The 19,662-nt window shown below is 38.9% G+C and overlaps 1 long non-coding RNA gene across 1 annotated transcript; it reads right to left on the reverse strand.

Annotated features, from left to right (window-relative positions):
- Positions 1 to 1,194: 1,194 nt before the first annotated feature.
- On the reverse strand, positions 1,195 to 19,342 carry LOC141943730 (uncharacterized). The gene is made up of 4 exons (XR_012629042.1): positions 19,099 to 19,342; positions 17,149 to 17,319; positions 8,908 to 8,988; positions 1,195 to 2,393 (listed from the first exon to the last, which is right to left on the reverse strand). It is a non-coding gene; the product is annotated as an uncharacterized LOC141943730 (long non-coding RNA).
- Between the last annotated feature and the right edge of the window lie 320 nt (positions 19,343 to 19,662).

Raw genomic sequence — 19,662 nt, forward strand, 5'->3', positions numbered from 1 at the left:
AAGCAACTGGGGTTAGAACAGGGGAGTCATTTTTATTTTTCACTTCTAACTGCAAAGCTCTCTTTCTTTCTTGGAATAATTCTTCATTAGAAATATGAGGATTTGGTACAGAGTTTCCCCTCAGCATTGTCCCTGAGATTTTTAATCACGTACCAACCTAATATTACTTTAGTGGATTGTGTATGATATTATCCTTCTTTACAGTTTGGTAGTGGTCTCCTGCTGGCTGGCACTGGTGAATGGGTTACAGGCAGCAGCTGCTGGTTTGGCAGCCAGTTCTGTTTAAGGAGATGGTAACTGTAGGGCAATGCATGCCCAATAAAACAAGCTAAAATCAACAGGGGATCCCTAAACAAGAGCCTGCTATATTGAAAAAGAGGCAGTCTCTAAATAAACTCTAAGAGGTTTCTAGCAGCCAGGATGCAAGTGGAAGCTGTCTTCCTTTGGAAGTTTACATAATCATTTAATTTAATCCTTCCTGTGGTGTTTCCCAGCCACTGCTTTAGTTCTTTGATCATAATAAGCTAGGACAAATGTCAGGAAATATGAGTCTACAAAGTGATGTAAATCTTGTTCCCTATTGGAGATGTGACTATGAGCATTATCTTCATGATATTTTCTTTCTCCTGTATTTATTTCTGCTCTGGGTTTTGGGTTTTTTGGTGGTTTTTTTGTGGGTTTTTTTTTTTCCAGTCTGTGATGATAGAGAAAAGCAATGGCTTTCAAGCTAGAAAACAGTTATTTAGTATTCTGAACCTGGTTAAGAGAGTATTTTAGGTTGCATTTCAAGGTGAGGAAAAGTCATACTAAACTGGATATTATCTGTAAGATATGTTATAGTGTGGTATTCATAATAAGCTGTGGCTTTTGGCTTTCATATTATTTTGCACTTGCTTTGGCTCCATCATCGGCATGTGTGATGAGACCTACTTATATGTGTCTGTCTCATAGCAGTCAAACATTATCATTCAAATATGGCCATTTCTTGCTTTTCAGTAGCTTTATAACCTTATATATATGAATTAGATTGAATGAAAAAAAAGTCTTGAAAATTATATTTATGTCAACAAATACACAGAAATTAGCATCAAATAAAACTTGGACATAAATACTTTTTTCATTCTTTCAAAATTTGCATTTACTAATTTAAAATCAAAAATAAGAAAGAGAAAGAAACTAGGAAGCATTCTATCACTATGGTAGCACATATTTTATATCCATTTCGCATTTCATGTGATTACATAGCACAGTTGAGGTCATTACACTAAAGGGAAAATAATGGTGGAATGTAGAAGACAGTGAACCAAAGAAGAAAATATTTTGTTACTGCTAACATTTTGGTGTCTATTAGGTAAGTTTTTATTTTGTCAGTGAAGTCCTAGCTTGCTTTTAATTAATGCAGCATTGCTCTTTTTAATAACAGCATCCATTTAAGATATTGTTAATAACAACATCTATTTAATACATTAAGTATCTAGCATTAATTTAATGGAAGCATTCCAATGGCATCTATTATATGTTCCCAGTTAAATTAGCATGATGGTCTTTTAATGGATGTTTTAATAGACATTATTAACCAGAATATTATAAAATTAAAACTGAACTCAGTGGGCTCTTCAAGTTCCTGTTCTAATATTCTATGAAGTCACTGATTCTGAAAAATAACAGCCTATATATTTTTAATTTAATTCAATGGCATTTGGTGAGAGCTAAAACATGAACACGCATTTCTATGGCAGGAGTACAGACAAATATTTACTGAATTAAGATGTGGCTAACCTAAAATCTATCTTACATTTTGATCCTGTGGGTCAAACTCTTTAAGAAGAGGTTCTTTATAAATATTTGTGTACAAAACCAGCCATGGTCATGTTTTTTCTTCCCTGCTGATGCATGTGATGTGTTGAATTTCCTGCTGAAGCCAGCTCTGAAAATAATTGGGAGCCGATTTCTTCAGAGAAAGAAACATTCTTTTTATAAGCTAGCATTCCCTATATTTTTAAAAAACCCCTCATTTTCTCTTGTTAGTTTGTGAAACTACACAGTGGGTGTGCATAGTAAGTCTCAATTCTGGCTGGGCTACTTCTACACCAGATTCAAACTGCAAAGTATTGCAAAACTCAATAGATCACAGATCTGCCTATTAAGCTCTTATTTTGGTCAGCAAACATTTAGGACATAGGCAACAGAAGATGAACTTTCTCCTTATTGATTTTCTAGTTGTGAGCCATATTCCTGAAAGTCCATGTTTTATCCATGGAAAACATTATTGTTCGCATCAATGAAGAAGGTTGTTGGTCATCATCTTCTCATTTCAGCAGCAATTATGATTAATTCCCATTTTCTCTTCTGATCTTCTTCATTCTGATGTGGGAATGTGGGAGAGAAGACACCTGTCATACATTTAAAAACCTCAGATAGAAGTGGCTTGTATAACCAGTTAGCTGACATTTTGAATATGTCATTATCTCTTACATTTGGGTGGACCTTTTTCTGGAACTCTGTGAGTTTCTGAGTGCTATATAACCAACCCTCCACAAAGCATTGTATAACATCTCAGGGTTAGCTGAAAACTTTTCTTTTAACTAAATGACTTGAATCACCAGTATTTTCTCTGAAATCCTAATGGTCTTATTTGCATACAAATCTGTCATTTCACACAACAGACAAAGCTGGCAGACCTAATATGAATTTCCCATTGGACTTGCTTGAGAGTATGAATCCAGCCTTCACTGAAGAAGGACTAAGCAAATCCCTTCCCATCTCTCAGAAAGATTTGTCAGAAAGTGCAAATGAAAATCTCTATTTTTCACATAGCTCTCTTGCTACCTGTCTATATCCATCTGGCACGTTGTGATAAGGTCATGCCCATATGTGAATAAATGGTGTTTGCAGGCTGATCTGTGTGCTTTTAGAAAATGCATGCAATAAGTAAACAAGCAACAAAGCAATGAAGTTATAGCCTGGAAGTGGCAAAGCAAACATATACATCAAGAAGACAAAGGATTTTGTTGTGCTTTTTAAACAGTCAACCTTTTAAAGGTATGTCGTAAACTAATGTGCCTAAAATAATTCTTTGATAAGTGGGAGGAACATTTTTCCTATAACAGTGAACTTTACACTGCATTCTCTAATGTTGTGCAGAAAAGCTTTTGTTGAAAGAACCTGCCGGGAGGTTCTTTCAAGCAAAGAAGATGCTTTTATTTATAATCTCCAGAATTCCCAAAATGCAATGGGGTACAAACACACTTGAAAGCAGACTTTATAATAATATGGGAAAAAGATGCGAATGCCTGCTGTGCTGAGCTGGTTTGATTATACCGTAAAGCTCTTAAAAACTGAGTTTAACATGTCTTTTGAGAGAAAATGTAAAGTTAAAATAGGCCTTCATAATAGCCCTATATGAGATAGGAAGAAGCTGGTTACCACACGTGCCAGTTTGCCTGTGCTTTTTATTTTAGTTTGGATTAAAATAGCTCACACTTGTAAATCCAGGGAGAGAATGAAGTAAACACGAGTTCAATATTCCAAATAGATGACTAAATTCTAAATTTCCGTTTCCCAGCCTTTCTCCTTAAGAAAAGAAAAAACTGCTTCAGGTAAGTTCTGCTGCCCCTGTTATATGGGACAAGTCCCCCCTCTATTTTCCAGCCTTGAACCTGGGAATGGAGGGTGGAGCTGTGATTAGGGTAGGTGTCAAGGGGGAGCGGGGAGCCTGCATCTCCCCAGTTCCCTCTCCACGTTTTTTGGCTCCATCTCTGGGACCAGACAGAACATCTCTGCAGTGCCAGGGTGAGTGACGGCTCAGAGCTTCACGGAAGTGCCAGCTGGAGTATAAAAATCCTGTTTAGCAAGGCTTTTGATGTTATTCACTTACTAGAAAGGAATGGGTCTATTGAAACTGAAAGTCTGCTCCTGGAACTGCCACATGGCTTAGGACAGGCAGAGGAACATGGGGGGCCAGGTACAAGTGCCTCTTCTGCATAGCATGGAAGAAGCTGAATCCCTCCCATTCAAGATTTGTTTAAATGAAAAATGTTTGTTGCATAAGAGATGCTGACTTTTTGGCTTGCTGAGCAGGACACTTGCCTGAAATGCAGATGACCCAGATCCAATTTTCAGTTCCAATTCCAGTTCCAAATTGGATGGAACAGGGACTTGAACTTGCAGCCCTCAATCCCCAAGCGAGCGCGACTAACTTAAAACCTAGTAGCTAGAAGAGCTCCTGGGATTTTTTAATTTTAGTTTTGTTACAAGGATTCCAAATTGGAGCCCATAATTGCTTTCAGCTGTAGTTTCATTGAAACAAATATATTCCTATAGAATTTGATTTAAAACAGATCAGCATTTTCTGCCAACATCAATGAATCAAGAATATTTTGGGGAGCTATACGAGAGAAAGATTATTTAAAAGAAGACAAATGGGAAGGGTAAAAGAAGAGAATGGCAGGGGATCAGAGAAAAAGGTAGCTAAGCCAAAATAAAGTACTATTTGGAAGGAAAACAAAAACTTGTCTTCTCTTTTAAAAATATCTCCAAAGCATTCCTGGTTGGATGTCTGTCCTGCTTACAGTTACAAGGCCATTCTGCTCATCAGTGACCACCAGATAAGAGAAGAAACTGTTTATTAATTCACTGAGTTATCAAAGTCAGTTTTGAATCCAGAAAGCTGCATTTATAGGCGGAAAACTGTCAGAGCCCAGTCTAGGATCAAGACGCTTGATGCTTATTTTAGCCAGCAAAGATTTCTCTTCTGCCTTTTTCCTCACCTTTTCCTTCTTACACTTTCTAAGTACAGTTTATTTATATAAGCACCCTTTTGCTTTCTATACTGCCTTCAGGTAGAGCAGGATTCTTTTTTATTGCACTGACATTGTTTTGTCCAGAAGTTTCAAAATCATCCACCAAGGAGACAAATGTCCTGCTTTGTTCCTTTGCGCGTATGTGCTGATGCGTTTGTTTTCCTAGGAGTAATGGAGTTAATCTTTTGAGCAAACCACCTGATTTGAGAGAAGAAATCAGCATTCCAGTAGTCTCCATGCTAAAGAGGTTAAATTTGTTAACCATGAGGAAATATAATTCAGTTAGACCGAAGGAGGCCAATACTGAAAGATATTACAGTTTTCTTCATCTCTCCCACTTTATTCAGACACAAAATAGTCTAAATGTCTAAACTTGCCTGTCTTCCAGCTCTGAGATCTTATGGCTTTGGTGTCAAACTGGCTTCTTGTAAAGTCTGCAGGACTGGAGCCATGTCCCGCTTCAACTGCAAATAGTGACATGATCTAAATGACCACTGCAGAACAAGCATGAGGGATTCTTGTATTACCAGGCAATGAGTTCATCTAGGCGATTGTTCATCTAGGTGATGAGTTCATCTAGGCAATGCAGTTCAACTCCCAGAAAACTTGTGGCAAAGTGAAATGATTGCATAGGAATCACAAAGGCCAAGAGGTTAAGAACCGTTATGGATATGTGCAAGCCCAAAGATATGAAAACACCTATGGTCTTGTCAACTGTTTTTCCCAGATCCTGTCCAGACTCCTTAGGAGTGTATGAATTCTAGACCAAATTAATATGATGATAACCTGAACAATTAGAGGCATAGGAGCAGGTCACTGAACCAGTAAAGAAAATCTTAAACCAGGAAAAGCTCTGCACTTCTAAACCTCCAGAAAGCAGACACATTTACTGAGATGGAACAGAAAAGGTATAGAAGAAAATCTTATGTTAAAGCAGTTGACAGAAACATAAAAATGGGCCTTCTGGTGTGCAGCTGAGTTGGAAAATTTATCTCTTCATATAAAGCAATCCCATCAGTTCAGCATATGTCAGAATGTGTGGCATGTTCATGCCAAACTATTAAATTACACAAAGAAGCTGTTGCACCTAAGCAAATTCTGTGCACATTAGTGAGATGATGCTGTCATAGAGGATAAGGTGTCACCTGACAAGGTTTCCCAGGAAATTTCCAGAATATACATAGTTATCCTGATGATTATCAGATGAAATTCTCTTATTTGGTTTTAGACAGTGATTCAATCCGAGGTACCTGCTCTGTACTATTAGTTTTATCTGCACAGCAATATATTTCGGGAAGAGTGAAAGTTTTCTGACTGTTCAAGGAAGATGCTATTACTGCTACTATTTTCAACTAATCCTCTCTTTTCTTTAGAAGCTGCTGTAGCTTTTACTAAGGATCTCTGAATACTCGTCGTTCAGTGTTTACCTTAGAATAATGAGTATGACAGCAGGAAAAAGGTATTCTGTGTCTTTGGAGTGATCATATAAGGTCAAATGACTTTTTGTTCATCTTTCCTTTCTAATAATGACTTATTAATAGTTCAGTAAATGTAAATTCCTGCATACTGGCATTGTGACTGGATTGCAAAGGATTTGACAATCTTTAGTATTGCCAACTGCAACTATTCAAACAAAAGATATCAAACCCTAAATCCCAAAAGACTGTCTTGAAAATGAAATTTAAAAAAACACATGAATTTGTGGATCATACTTGCTCTTCTGTTATTTGACACTTGGGTGCTGTTTTTTTCAAGCTTTACTGCATAATGTTTTTAAGCTAGTCACAAATGTAAAGCAAGTAAAAAATAAATCTGAAATGTTCATGAAATCCTGAGGCTCAGAGTAGAGCTGGGAAGAATGCTCAATGTCAAGAGAAACTGAGTTGACTGAAGAATTTTTATTTCCATTTGTTGTTTTACTATGGGTAAATGACAGTACCAATGCATACCATTTTTTAAAAACTGTGTATTTGAAATATAACAAATAAATGAAATGTGGTATATTAATTTTAATTTGGAATGTAGTTTAAACTGCATGACTCATGTCATGTTGCATAATTCCACATAACTTGTTTACAAAACAACTTATTTTCTGCAATAACAGTATGCATGTTTTGGGGGACAGTCATTATTAAACTGGCTTAAAATTTTGACTGTGAAAAAGAGAGCATCTGAATTCTGTAAATATATATCCAATTACCTAAACCCCAGCTACATTACATTCATTCTGTCATTTCTTCTTCTGATTTGAAAGAGAAAGATCTGCTTTAAAAGATAAGCAGACTGACTTTTAAACTACAAGGTATGAATTATTGAAAAACAAAAATGGTAGAAAAGAAGACTGAAATCATGGTGGAATCAGAGAGAGAGGGATATGCAGAACAAACAGCAGAAATATATGGATGCCAATGCAAAACAGTTATGCTAAACATGTTCTAGTGATATAATATGACTGGCATTTTAATAACAGAAAACATCTGAGAGTATATGAGCAGGATGTTATGTGGTTCTAGCCCAACCTAGGAGCTACTGACAGCTGCAAATTGGTTTTTAAAACTGCAGCTTTTCTGATTGATATTCATGTTATCTGTTACAGCAGATACCGATTGAGGAGGGCACAGCCCTGATGTGAATGTGATCTCTGTGCCTCTTACCCAAGACACTAGGTGATGGAGTGGGGTTAGACTTACTCTCCCAAGCCCAGAAGCAGCAGGATGGTGTATCACCTGAAGCCTTGCCTACACCCTACAAACCCAACCTTGACAAAACTGTGCTAGTCAGAGCACCCTGGCACAGACATAGGTACAGTATGGAAATGTGAATCTACAGTGTCTTCAGTGCCTTCCTCCACCTCCCTGCCATCTTGTATTTCCAGTACAGTTTCACTGGGAATCTGCCATTTTCTGATCAGCTATCTTTCTTCAATTAATTAGAGATTAAGCATCAATGAGAACACTGTGGATCTCTATTCTTAGGTAAATTTGATCCTGTGTAAAACTGTGGCTCTGTTTCTCATTGCATGATGATCTTTCTCTAAGCATACATCTCCTCTGTGTTTGGAACACAGGTTCCAACTCTTCCTTAGTTTTAACAGCAAACTGGTTCTGCCAAGGTAACAGCCAACCTGAATCCTTAAGATGTGAAACAAGTGAAACCATTTTTAGAAACATAGAGCTTTTTGTTGCTACAAGCAGTGGTTTTGTGCCTATCTACATCTGAGCTTCTTTGGATTTTGAGAAAAAGCAGTAAATTTGCTTTTAAGCAAAATTTATTCTATTTTTAATATAAGCATTGGTCAAAGCTGAATGATGTGTTAACAGGTATCTGTCAAGGGGATACCAAAAAATATAAAGGTAATTTCTAAAAAGGAACCTGAGATTCAGCAGTTTCTGCGTAGCCATATAGGCTCACATTAAATTAGGCTGCTAGTATAGGATGTTCAAATGAAGGGCCAACATTCTTGGGGTCAATGCCATCAAGTGAATATATACAGAACCAAAAGCCAATTAAGGCATTTAACTAAAAGGTTTGAATTTGAGAAGTTAGGATAGTCAAAGATCAAACTAGCTTCACACTCTTAAATCAGTTCTAACTGAAGAAGTGTAGGTTCTATTAAACCTGCCTTGAGACCATTAAAATGTTCAAATGGTAAACAATAAGGACATGTTCCAAAACTGTCCGTCACCTTGTAAGCAATGGATTTTTGAGGAGTTTAGTAATGGAAAATTTAGGCTAAATAATGCAATCTGTATAGAGTGAGTCATATACAGGAAGCCTAGTTCAAATGTAATTTAAATACTACACACGGTGTTAGGGAAGGAAAGACAGAGGAAGACTTTAGAGAACTGGGAGTAAAATAATACAGTTAAATACAAAAAAGACATGAAAATGAAATTAAAAAATAAAAACACAACAAAAAGCCCTCTGTACTTCCACAGCCAAACATATCTCTCACATTATGAAGAACGAAAGCCAGAAAATATCTGAATTACTTTCATTTAAATGATAATACCCACATCTACATACTAATTAAAAATGGATATGGGTTCGGTTATGAAGAAGTGGAAAGAGAACTGGTCATAAGCATCCCCAGACTTCAGATTACCTGGGTTCTTTCACCAAGAACTCCATTTCACAAATTCTAAGTCCCAGAAGTCCCAGATTCCTGTGATACCTGCAGAGAGATCTTGGTACACCATTATCAGCATAGTTGTGTGTCAGTGCAATTGATTAAATGATTCAAATCATGCAAACCTTCCCAGAAGTCTCTCACTCTTCTACTTTAAGACTATAACATTATACAATGCATTAGAGGCTGAAGGAACAGAGTAAAGAAAAGGTTTAATTACAGTTCCTGTGTATAACATTATAAATATTATGGCAAGGATAAAGAAGTCAAGATAAGACTTTTGAAATGAAAAAAAAATACTGATGAGAAAATCACCTTAGAAACAACATCCTGAGGCAGAAGATATTGATGATGAATAGCAATAATATTTGATCTCAGATAGTTCCAGCAAGAGTTGCAGAGATTATGTTCATCATGGTATTACTCACTTCTCTGGGGCTTATTAGGAGAATTCTAATTCAGGCGACTCTCCAACTATGGCTCAAGTGGTATGATCTGAAGGCAAAGATTACTCTGCCGTACTTTCTATCATGGAAGAATGCATCTGATATATATTTTTAACTAGAATAATATACAAAATTTTATAGAGGAAAAGTACTATAGAAGGAACTGTTACTGAAAGTGTATTAAAAATGTAGTTCTAGAAAGTGAAAGACTCTTGCATTTTTAAGGTTGCTACAGGGTATTCCAGCAACCCCTTGAAGTTAAAAAGAACAATTTTGGAAAGAGCCTTTTTCACCAACCCCAATTCCAAAACAAACTTTAAACCCACAGTATGTTCTCCATGCCAAGAGAAGAGTCTCTCCATTGCTATACTAGCTTTACTACTAGCTTTACTACTGCTATACTAGCCTTACCATTTAATTTACTTTATATTATACTGCTATAATATATATAATTTATACTATACTTTTATTGTTATACTAGCTTTGCTACTTTATTGACGATTTTATTTTGCTTTATACACTATTTTTGTTTTCTTTTACAAAATATACTATTTTTTTCACTTTTATATTAATCTGCTACTTTATTTTTACTACTGCTATACTAGCTTTACTACTGTATACTAGCTTTACTACTACTATACTAGCTTTTCTACTGCTGTAGTAGACATACCAGACAGCATAGAGATCATAACACTTCATTGTAGAAAATATAGGTGCCATCCTGCCATCTCAGTATGAAACTGTACATGACAGCTTGGAAAGGATGTTTCCAATGTATGATGAGAAGGTAGAAAGAGTAAGCAAGGAAAAGGTGCTAAGATATCTACAGCAAGGCTGGATTATATGAATGAACATGAAAAGCCTAAGTATAAATGTAGATGTACATCAAGAGTTGCAGATACATACTATATATTCTTTGCAAAGGTACTAAGTCTGTACTGTCTTTGGAAGCAGCACCTTGATGCACACTGACGTTCCCATCCGAGGTGCGTGCGCCAGTTACATCCACATTGCTGCAATCAAGGCACATTGTATCCCACATTGGTTTCCCCTCATTACAAAACCTTAGTAGTTATAGATCATTGTAGACCATTATTTTGCATTTATTGACACTCAATAGATGTTTCAAACACATGCTGTAATTGTCCCAAATACAGGGGTGCTTTCTGCTTCCCAAAGCCCACAGTGCATCACAGGCAATCTGAATCTCCTGTGCGGACATCCCGCCTCTAAGTGGTCATTCATTTCCACTCCTCCACCAGGAGAACCAAGACAGAATCTGTTAAGCAAGTCCTAACCTCCTATCAGGGTAGACTGGGCCATAGCTACATCTGAGTGCAGTCTAGCCTTTGCTGTCTGGAAACTTTGAACAAATTAAATTAATTCCAGCTAGTGGAACAACATCCCTCTCCAAGCCTGGAACAGCTGAAAGCAGGTTTTCAGGATGACAGTGGATTTCAGGACAAGAATAATCACATTTGCCCAGTGTTTGGCATACTCCTCTGAAGCTCCTGATCTAAGAAGGAAGTCATTACCCCTTCCACCTTAGTCATTCTCGATCATTAGTTTGAGCTAAGAGAATCTTCTGTCAAGATCATAGAGCTGCACACAGACCTCTGGTATGTCGTCTATAACTGAACGGTTTCAGAGGAATCCCTATACTCCTCAAACGCCAGGCATTACACAGCTTTCCCAACTTTTCAGAGCCATAAATGGTGTTCATATAACCAGCTGATCACCACCCTAGGAGATACAGTTCTATAACAGGAGGGATGGTTGTGGCCCCTCAGTTGACTCATGGCCTCCCTGACACCAATTTCATGAAGCAGGTGGGGGAAGCTTCCCCAGTTTTGGTTGGTTGTCATCAAGGACGGGCATATACATGCACAGCCTTTCAGTTCTTCAATTTATAGCGGTGACTCTGAACCATGAACATGAATCAGCTGTCAGTTGTTGCAGCAAAGAAGATCAACTACATCTTTGGCTATATCAGCAAAAAAAAAGTCAAGGGAAGAAATCTTTCCTTTCTGTTCAGTACTTGTAAGACCATATCCAGAGTGTTATGTCAGTTTTGGGCATTGCAGTATAAGGAAGAGACTGACATCCTAGAGTGTGGCCAGTGGAGGGCCACCTAGATGGTTACGGAACCTTCATCCTTCAAGACACTCGGAATTTGACTGAACAAAGCCCTGAGGAACCTGTTCTCTCTGGGTCTGCTTTGAGCTTGTGGTTGGAGCAGATGACCCCTAAAGGTCTCTTCCAACTGAAGTTATTTTATAAATACATGACTACATGTTATTAGCATCATCAAACCTTCATGTCTATGAAGTTTAGCACCTGAATGTATCAAATCTTTTTCCTCACATAGCTCTCTAACCAGCACCAGAAATAGGAGCAGAAACTCAAGTGGATTCTCTGTATACTACAAATACAGCTCTTTGTAGTTTGTCAGTGAGGGTTAGAGGTCCTTCCATAAGGGTACATAGATTGCTGGGATCTTTTGGAGGACTATAAGCTGGTCAGATGTGGTATGATAGCATCCGTAGTGAAGATAGCCAAAACATGCCAAAAGCATCAGCTAGTCTCTGTACTCATGCTATGAGATGCCTTTTCTAGGACAGTCCCTGCATGTGTTCACCAGCATACAGGCAGTACAGAAAGTCAGTGGACTATGAGTCAGTGGCAAAAACTGGGAGTGCAAAACCACAACAGTATTGAAATATCCACAATATGTTTGGTCAGAACATTTCTCATGTTCTGATCATCACTAGAGGGTCGGTGTGGTTTTTCAGGGCAGGTCTGCTGACAGCAGCACAAGGTTGCCCAGTTCCAGACACAGGTGAATCTACTGCCATTGTGACTCCCACAATCTACTGCAGCACAGACTGCAGAGTAGAATGTGTCACAGTAAATGAGACATTAGATTGTAATTAAACTGGCAATTAAACTGTAAATAACTTCAGCAAATAACCTTTTTTCCTCAAAGAAAACTGTCAAGGTTTCTTTAGGAGAAGTGACTGCAGGAAAAATCAAACAAGTTCTATTCAAATTAGAGTACAAGGGAAGGCAAACTAATATAAATCTTTTGGAAGAAGTCAAACATAGACATTTTTATGAACCCCTGTAAAACAAAAATGGCATGACCAGCTTCCTTAAAAAAAAATCTATTTGGTCAGAGATAAAGCTTAATAACTTTCAGAGAGAAAGCCAATCTGAAGTTAATAAAAAACCTTAGCATTGAACAGGCCTTTTTAAACTTAGGAGGAATGACTGTTGTTCTAATAAATCCCTGAGGTTATTCTGCAGATACTTTAGTATTTATGAAGGAATAATGATGATAATGCCTTTCTGTGATTATTGGGGGGGGGGGGGGGGGGAAGTGTGGGTCATAGATTCCAGCAGAAAGAAGAAAGTTAAGGCATGAACTAGTCCACTGTAAATCTCAGAGTAACTTAATCTAGGCTCTCATCTTTAGAAAGAACATTTTAATTTAGAGTTCCAACATCAAAGACCATATGAAATCACCATTTCTTTGAAAATCCACATTTAAGGACAAGAAGACATTGGCCAAAATCCTTAAACTAATTAGTACTGAACACTCCTCTGGGCTGAACTTTTCCCTAGGATCAAATTACTGAGCTTAAATTAGCAAGCTCTTAGTCGGATTTCAGTGCGGGCAAGGATGAGCTTCGAGTGATGAGAATCTTTATACTTTATTATCTCCATCCTCAATTGCTTTTTAGTCTGGTTTTATTCTTTTTTTTTTAAATTTTTTTCTTCTAGCCATTAAATAACATTCCTGACTAGCTACTTCTGTTCACATACAAACAAGAATTAAAAACAAACCAACAACTTAGTGAGTTTTCCATTCCTCAGCAGGGAACAATCTATTACTGTACTTCATCATCAGTCATAACTGTGATTACAGACTTTACCTCCATCCCTAAGAGAAAAGGACTAATCCTGATTCTTGCAGAAACAGGTCTAATGTCACGGCTGAAGAGGATGATTGTGAATGTCCAGATAATTTCTCGCTTAGGATTGGCAATGTTATCACAAAACATATTCCCAGATGGACAGGAAGGAAAGAGAAGAAGGAAGGTAAGAGGACTGGCAACTAAAGGAGTCAAAAGCAAAAATCTAGGAAGGTGATAGGGGATTCTCATTCACAGATTTATGAGCAGCTAGGGAATATGATCCTGCCCCAGACTAAGAACTATTGAGTAAGGAAGAAACTATGTCCCCAGTGTGCAACTGGAGTCTCTGTTCCCTTAAAACTTCATATTTAAACTCAGGGCTTGAATTAAAATTATGCATTGCTACATTAACTTCTTTAGGTCTCTCAGATAGCTTGATTTATAGAAGATACCAGTCATGGAAACTGTGCTTTTAAGACAGCAGGTCTTACTACAGACATATCTGTGAACTGTGAGGAGAATTAGGTTCACTGGGTAGGACTTATTTTTTCTTTGCTTAAGTTTTTAAAAACCAAGAAAGGCCTTTTTTACATTAACATATTGTAATGATTAAAAATTCAGCTTTGACTTGGATAAATATCTATCAAGGTTTGCAGAACAGACATTACACCATTGACCTTATCACCTTAACAACACTGTTACAGTCAGAGAGCTCTATTCCCTTCTTATAGTCATGTAATCTGAAGGCTATAGCATATGCTATAGAAAAAGCAAAGCAGGAAACAAAACAAGCCTTTTAGTTTGCAAACAAAACGGTGCTGCTGACAGAATTGCCAGAGGTAACTTATCATATTGCATACTGGCTAAAACATAGCTGTGACGAAATCAAAATTAAAAAATCTTTTCTCCTAATTATATTAATGATATGTAATTTCCAGTTCATTTAGCCACGTATTTTGCAAGCTTTTAAGCCCAACAGTAGTCTAAACATCAGAATTGTACAGTGACTGCATTTCTGTAAGAGAAGTAAATACATTTTAAAAAAAGGACAGAAAATATTATGAAATGGTGACTACTGTAAAAAAAATCCTGACACTCTTACGGTTTGGTATTTTAAATATAAATACCAGGGTAATTTCACTGTGCCTTTGAATGAAATGATCGTGTGAGCTAAATAAAAATAAATTCCCTTTAGAATTATTTATAAGGCTACTGATATTCAAAAGTATTTTCTGAAATTTAAAATACATTAACTACGTTTTTACCTGAGTAACTCCATCCCATTTTTTTCATCACAGGGATGTTCTTGGCCTACTCTGCATAGTTAGATGGTAGAACTTGCCAAGCTTCATGGCTGGGCTGGCTTTCTGAGGGATCTTTGTTATATGTCTGCTTCACGGTGAAGGTTTTGTGGAGATCTCAAATTAGAGACATGAAATTCAGGAAGCCTGGAGCCATAAGGTTTTACCTAACACTTCAGTGCTATATTCTAATACATATGTTATTCGCCCTCACTCCACTCTCAGGTTAGTGTAAATATAAGCATATTTTGCACTTAACAAGCAATTCATTCGAGTCTCTCCAGAGTTATCCCTATTTTATATTGGAGACAATGGAATGTCCTCTCTTATGCACCTTGCGACAATCATGCATATCCATTTGAAAAGTCCTTGTTTAAGTCTTGTCCCTGTTCTCAGAGGTAACACTGACTGCCATTACACAGCTCTTCCTTGCACTTTGTGAAGGTCAGCTCCACAAAATTAAGTTAGAAATCTCACTTCCCATTCTTTTTTATTACACAGTCATCCATATGATGCATATGCTCACCAGTGATTAGAAATTTTACATGGGGGAAGCCATAATGTCTAACACCAGAAGGTAAGATTGGAGACTGATAATATCTGGGCAGTCTGGAAGCTAACAGTTCAGTAGCTTGTCATTTTATATAGTAGATTCCTCCTGAAAAGAAAGCCAGGACTTCAGTCCAGTTTGTCTTACCCTCACTGAAAACACATTTTTTCTGGAGTCCACCCTGAGCACCGCTTTAGTGAAAACTGATGTTCAAAGTGGGGAGGAAGATTAGGGATGCAGATTTGTCAACCCAAAAGAGAATCCCTGAACTAGGGGCACCATCTACAGGGGAACAGACTGATGCTGACTCAGATGTGTCCTTGCATTACACAGCTGCCATCTGCGCAAAGTATATGCAGGTTGGTTTGACTAGACTTGAACACTCCCTCGTGAAAGAGTATTTCCCTTTTCATTTATGCTGCAACAGTGTCTAGGAGCTCTGGGCACAGAACAGGAGCTCTCTGTGTTAGCTGCTACACAAATGCAGATTAAAAGAGACCATCTCTGCCTAAACTTAGAATCAGCAGCAGATGTGTACAGATCAAACAGAAGAAAACAATGAAATCAAATGACACACTGAGACAAACATCAGTCAGTGGACTAACAAGTTCTTTGATTTTACCCTTTGATTTTTAGCTAGAATTAAAACCAAAACAAAATCCCAACACTTGTTCTCCACTCCCTCTATCCAACTCACAATCTCACACATTGCTCCAAAAATCATCTTCAAAGACTTCATGTGATGCTTTTGTCAGTTGTGTACAGCTGAATAGTTACTCCGGTATTTATTCATTTTACTGAAGGTTAATTCTCACTTTTGAGACTTAGCTTTCTCACTTTGCTTACATATCTTTCATGTTCTGATGCAGATTTGGCTTCCTGGCTAGGAATGTGCCTTCTAAATACATCATCATCACCTGGTATATATTATGGAAACTTCACTGAAACCAAGGGTGGGACAACAGGGCACTAAAATGGGATTCCAAGATTTTAATTTTCAGCTGTGCACACCAGCCCTTGGATTCCCAGTCAACTGGGAAAAAAACAGTCGAGAGCGGAAATTTCATTTGCTCGAAGAAGTTTCCAAAATGTGTGCTTGAACTCATGCAATCGGAACTTCATTTGAAAAGCTGTCCTGTTTCCCTAAGCAAAAGCCAATTCCTTTATCTTCAGGCATATAAACTACTCTCAAAGTGAATAACTTGAGGACAGAAAAGACCAAAATGAAGGAAAAATAGGGAGTAAAATAACATGACAATGAAGAATAAAGTAAAAGCAACTTTCTGTTAAAAATGGGTACCTGTGATCTTGTGCAACACAAGGGCAGTGAATAATTTCATCATGACAGTCACAGTTCAATCCCTGTTAGTTTACCATTCTGTACTCTGCCTGGTAAGTAAAATAACATGCCACCATTATCATTTACTCATTCACCTGCCACTGATTTGCCCCCATGATTTACCTGACTTCCCATCTGGTACATCTAATGGTGGCAGTTGTGATGCTTGGTCACACAAAGGCTGATGTACAAAAGAAAACCAATGGCAGCTCGGGCCCAAAGCCAGAGCCCTGACTGCTGTTTTTTATGTGCTACGACTGCTGTTGCTCCTGAATTTGCCTCAGTTCAGTGACTGTCATTGAGTATCTGCTCTTTATATGCCATAAAACTTTCCAGGTCAGCCCTGAGAATATTTTGGTTTCATTGGCTTTGGCCCAGGCTTTCCCCTTCTTTATGGAGCAAGCAGGAGTCTTTTACTTTCAAAACCTAGTTTTTATGGCTCATATTGCTTTCTAATCTTGAGGTTTTATCTTGAAGCTATAGTATACAGAGAGTAAAAACCAAAAATGGCAAAGACAAACATTGCACCATTTCTGGTCTTGCTTTTTTATTCAGATTCTTCCCAGATGCTCCTGTACCTCTGCTCAGTCAAAGTCTAAATTAAAAGCAAAGGATATGAAGAATATAACAGAGTCTAGTTCTTCACTTGTACTTAGCAGGATACCTGATGGAACTTCTGAATGGTAGACACTGTTTATAATTCTCTTTTGACGCACTAATGCACATTAAAAAACAAACCAAAATAGTTCTCGGGTTTAGAATGTCATTTCTTCTGGCTTTGCACATTTCTTCTTTATTTCTCATGATAGGGCACCTTCTTCTTCCCTGAACACAACTGTGGAAGACATAACAATAATAATAATAATAAATGCAATGATCTATTTCAGATCAAAATTGTGAGTTTAGTGGCTAGCATTTGGCTAGCACCCCAAGCATTCATCAAATGGCTCCTGAGCTCTTCTAGAACATCCTTGTCCATTCAGGACATGTATGTCATCCCTCACGTTTAACAGCTTCCTTTGGTTTAATTAACTACCATGACTGGACAGTAATTACCCATCTCCTTGTGGATGCAGTAGTGAAATAAAATTTGCTCATAGGACTGGAGACCTCTTTCTGTATGAATAAGCTTTTGGGCCTGAAAGGAACTGAAAAGGAAGCGAAGCAAGCACGTGCACTAGAAGGAATGAAGCTTTTGCAAATTTTTTCCATTGCAAACTACTAAGTTTAGAAAAGATTAGGTGAAATCTCTCCCACCACCCTCCCAGCCTCTACCAGACCTGTCCTTAAACTTTTTTTAAATCTAGCAGAATAACTAAGTATGGACTAGCACAGTCAGGGAGCGAGAAAGTGATGGTATACTCTTCAAGGCTACTGCTAGACAGCATTTCTGTTCCTTACTGCCTATACACTAAGAGAGAGCAGTTGGGCTTAAATGATGATTCTTGTCTTTACTCAAACACTAAGACAGGGTATGATGTGTCATGCCTTGTGAATGCCAGACTCCCACAGACTTCTGGCTGTGTGGCTGTTGGGAACACAGCATCCAGTCCTCATAATTATTAGCATTGAAATGTGTGGGCTTTTTAACTGACCAGGTAAACGATCCTAGAGAAAATAGTCCTTGGTATCTATTGTATTGGGAGAGAGGAAACAGCCACGTTTTTAAATCATACAGGGTAATCTGGGCACAGGTGATCACTTCTGCATATTCAGTTTAAATTATGGTGGCTCCTCCTTTCCAGCAAGAGCAGATATTTGCTTTCCTTTTCCCTTTTCCCTCACGTGACCTAATGTGCCCATACAAGAAAAACTTATATTGTGACTAACAGACCTAAGAACACATGTCTAGCAACGATGCAATCAGAAAATGTTATTTGAACTGAACTGGAAAAGGGCTGTGATTTTGAGAGGCAAATACACCGTGGAAGTATGGGTGGGCAGGATGACTTTCTGTTGAAGGCATAGCAAGTCACTTCTGAGATGTGCCTGGGAGCTTCTTGACTTTCTCAGTTACCTGCTAACGATGGCATAGGGACTCCTCTCTTTGTCAACATCTGTTATTTATCATATTAAGGTGTAATTTAGGTAACTCACTCTTGCATACTGTGTGAAACCAACTAAATGGTTGTGGAATACATTAAGTTTTCTTACAATAAGTGTAATTCAGTAGGATCCTGTACTACTGTGCATCAAGCATGGGCTAGAACCTGAATGCTTGGTACCCTGTGACCAATTAAAGGTTATGGGAGACTCTTACATAAACACCACACTATTATTTTTACAATTTTGAAGATAAAAATGTTTTCCTCCTGTGCCTTTGAGGGTAGAGATACAACGATAATATATGCTGAGGAACAAAGAACTTTAGTCCGTTGTGTTTTTAAAAGCTAAACTTACATCTAAATCTATTTCCATTTCCCTCTGGAACTCGAGCAGCTTTTTATGTTATATTAAACATTAGACAAATAGGGTAGATCTAATTAAAAGTTGAAGAAATGTGCTTCTCTTAATTGAATTTGTTACAGTTACATTTTGCAGACCAATGTTAATCAAAGCTCCAGTTCACAGTGGATGGATCGAGGGAATTAAGTTAACCCTTGCATGTCCTTACCTGAACACGAGATACGGTCTGCTCTCGCCTAAGTCACGGACGCCCGTTACGACTCACCGCTCAGTCGCGACAGCCCGGGGCTGCCCACGGGCCCGCCGCTGCGGGAGGGCCGCCCCCCGCCGGCTCCCTAAGAGTACCGCGTACCGGGGGGCAGGGGCAGCGCCTGGCGGGGGTCGCCGCCGCCGCCTCCGCTCCCCACTGCCCCGGGGCCAGCGCCGCACCGCGCCCCGCCCGCGGCGCCCCGGTCACCCGACGGCCGCTGGGTTTGTAGCACAGCGCCTCATGCCGCCGGGCGGCCCCGGCCCCGGCCGCCATGCGCGGGGATGCCCTCCTCGCCGCCGCCGCCGCCGCCGCCGCCGCTCTCCTCCTCCTCCTCCTCCTCCTCCCGCTCCCTCCCCATGCCGCTGCCCGGCCCCGCCCGACGGGGCGGACAGGGACCGCGCGGCAGCGGGATGGGCGAGGCCGGCGCGGCGGCTCCACCCATGCTGGGCGCCGGGCGATTGGCTGCCGGAGCCCGTCTCCCCGCCCCTCAGCCAATGAGGGCGGCGGGCCGGGGGTGATGGG

This window comes from Strix uralensis, chromosome 5 (genome assembly GCF_047716275.1).
Source record: "Strix uralensis isolate ZFMK-TIS-50842 chromosome 5, bStrUra1, whole genome shotgun sequence".
NCBI classification, from domain to species: domain Eukaryota; kingdom Metazoa; phylum Chordata; class Aves; order Strigiformes; family Strigidae; genus Strix; species Strix uralensis.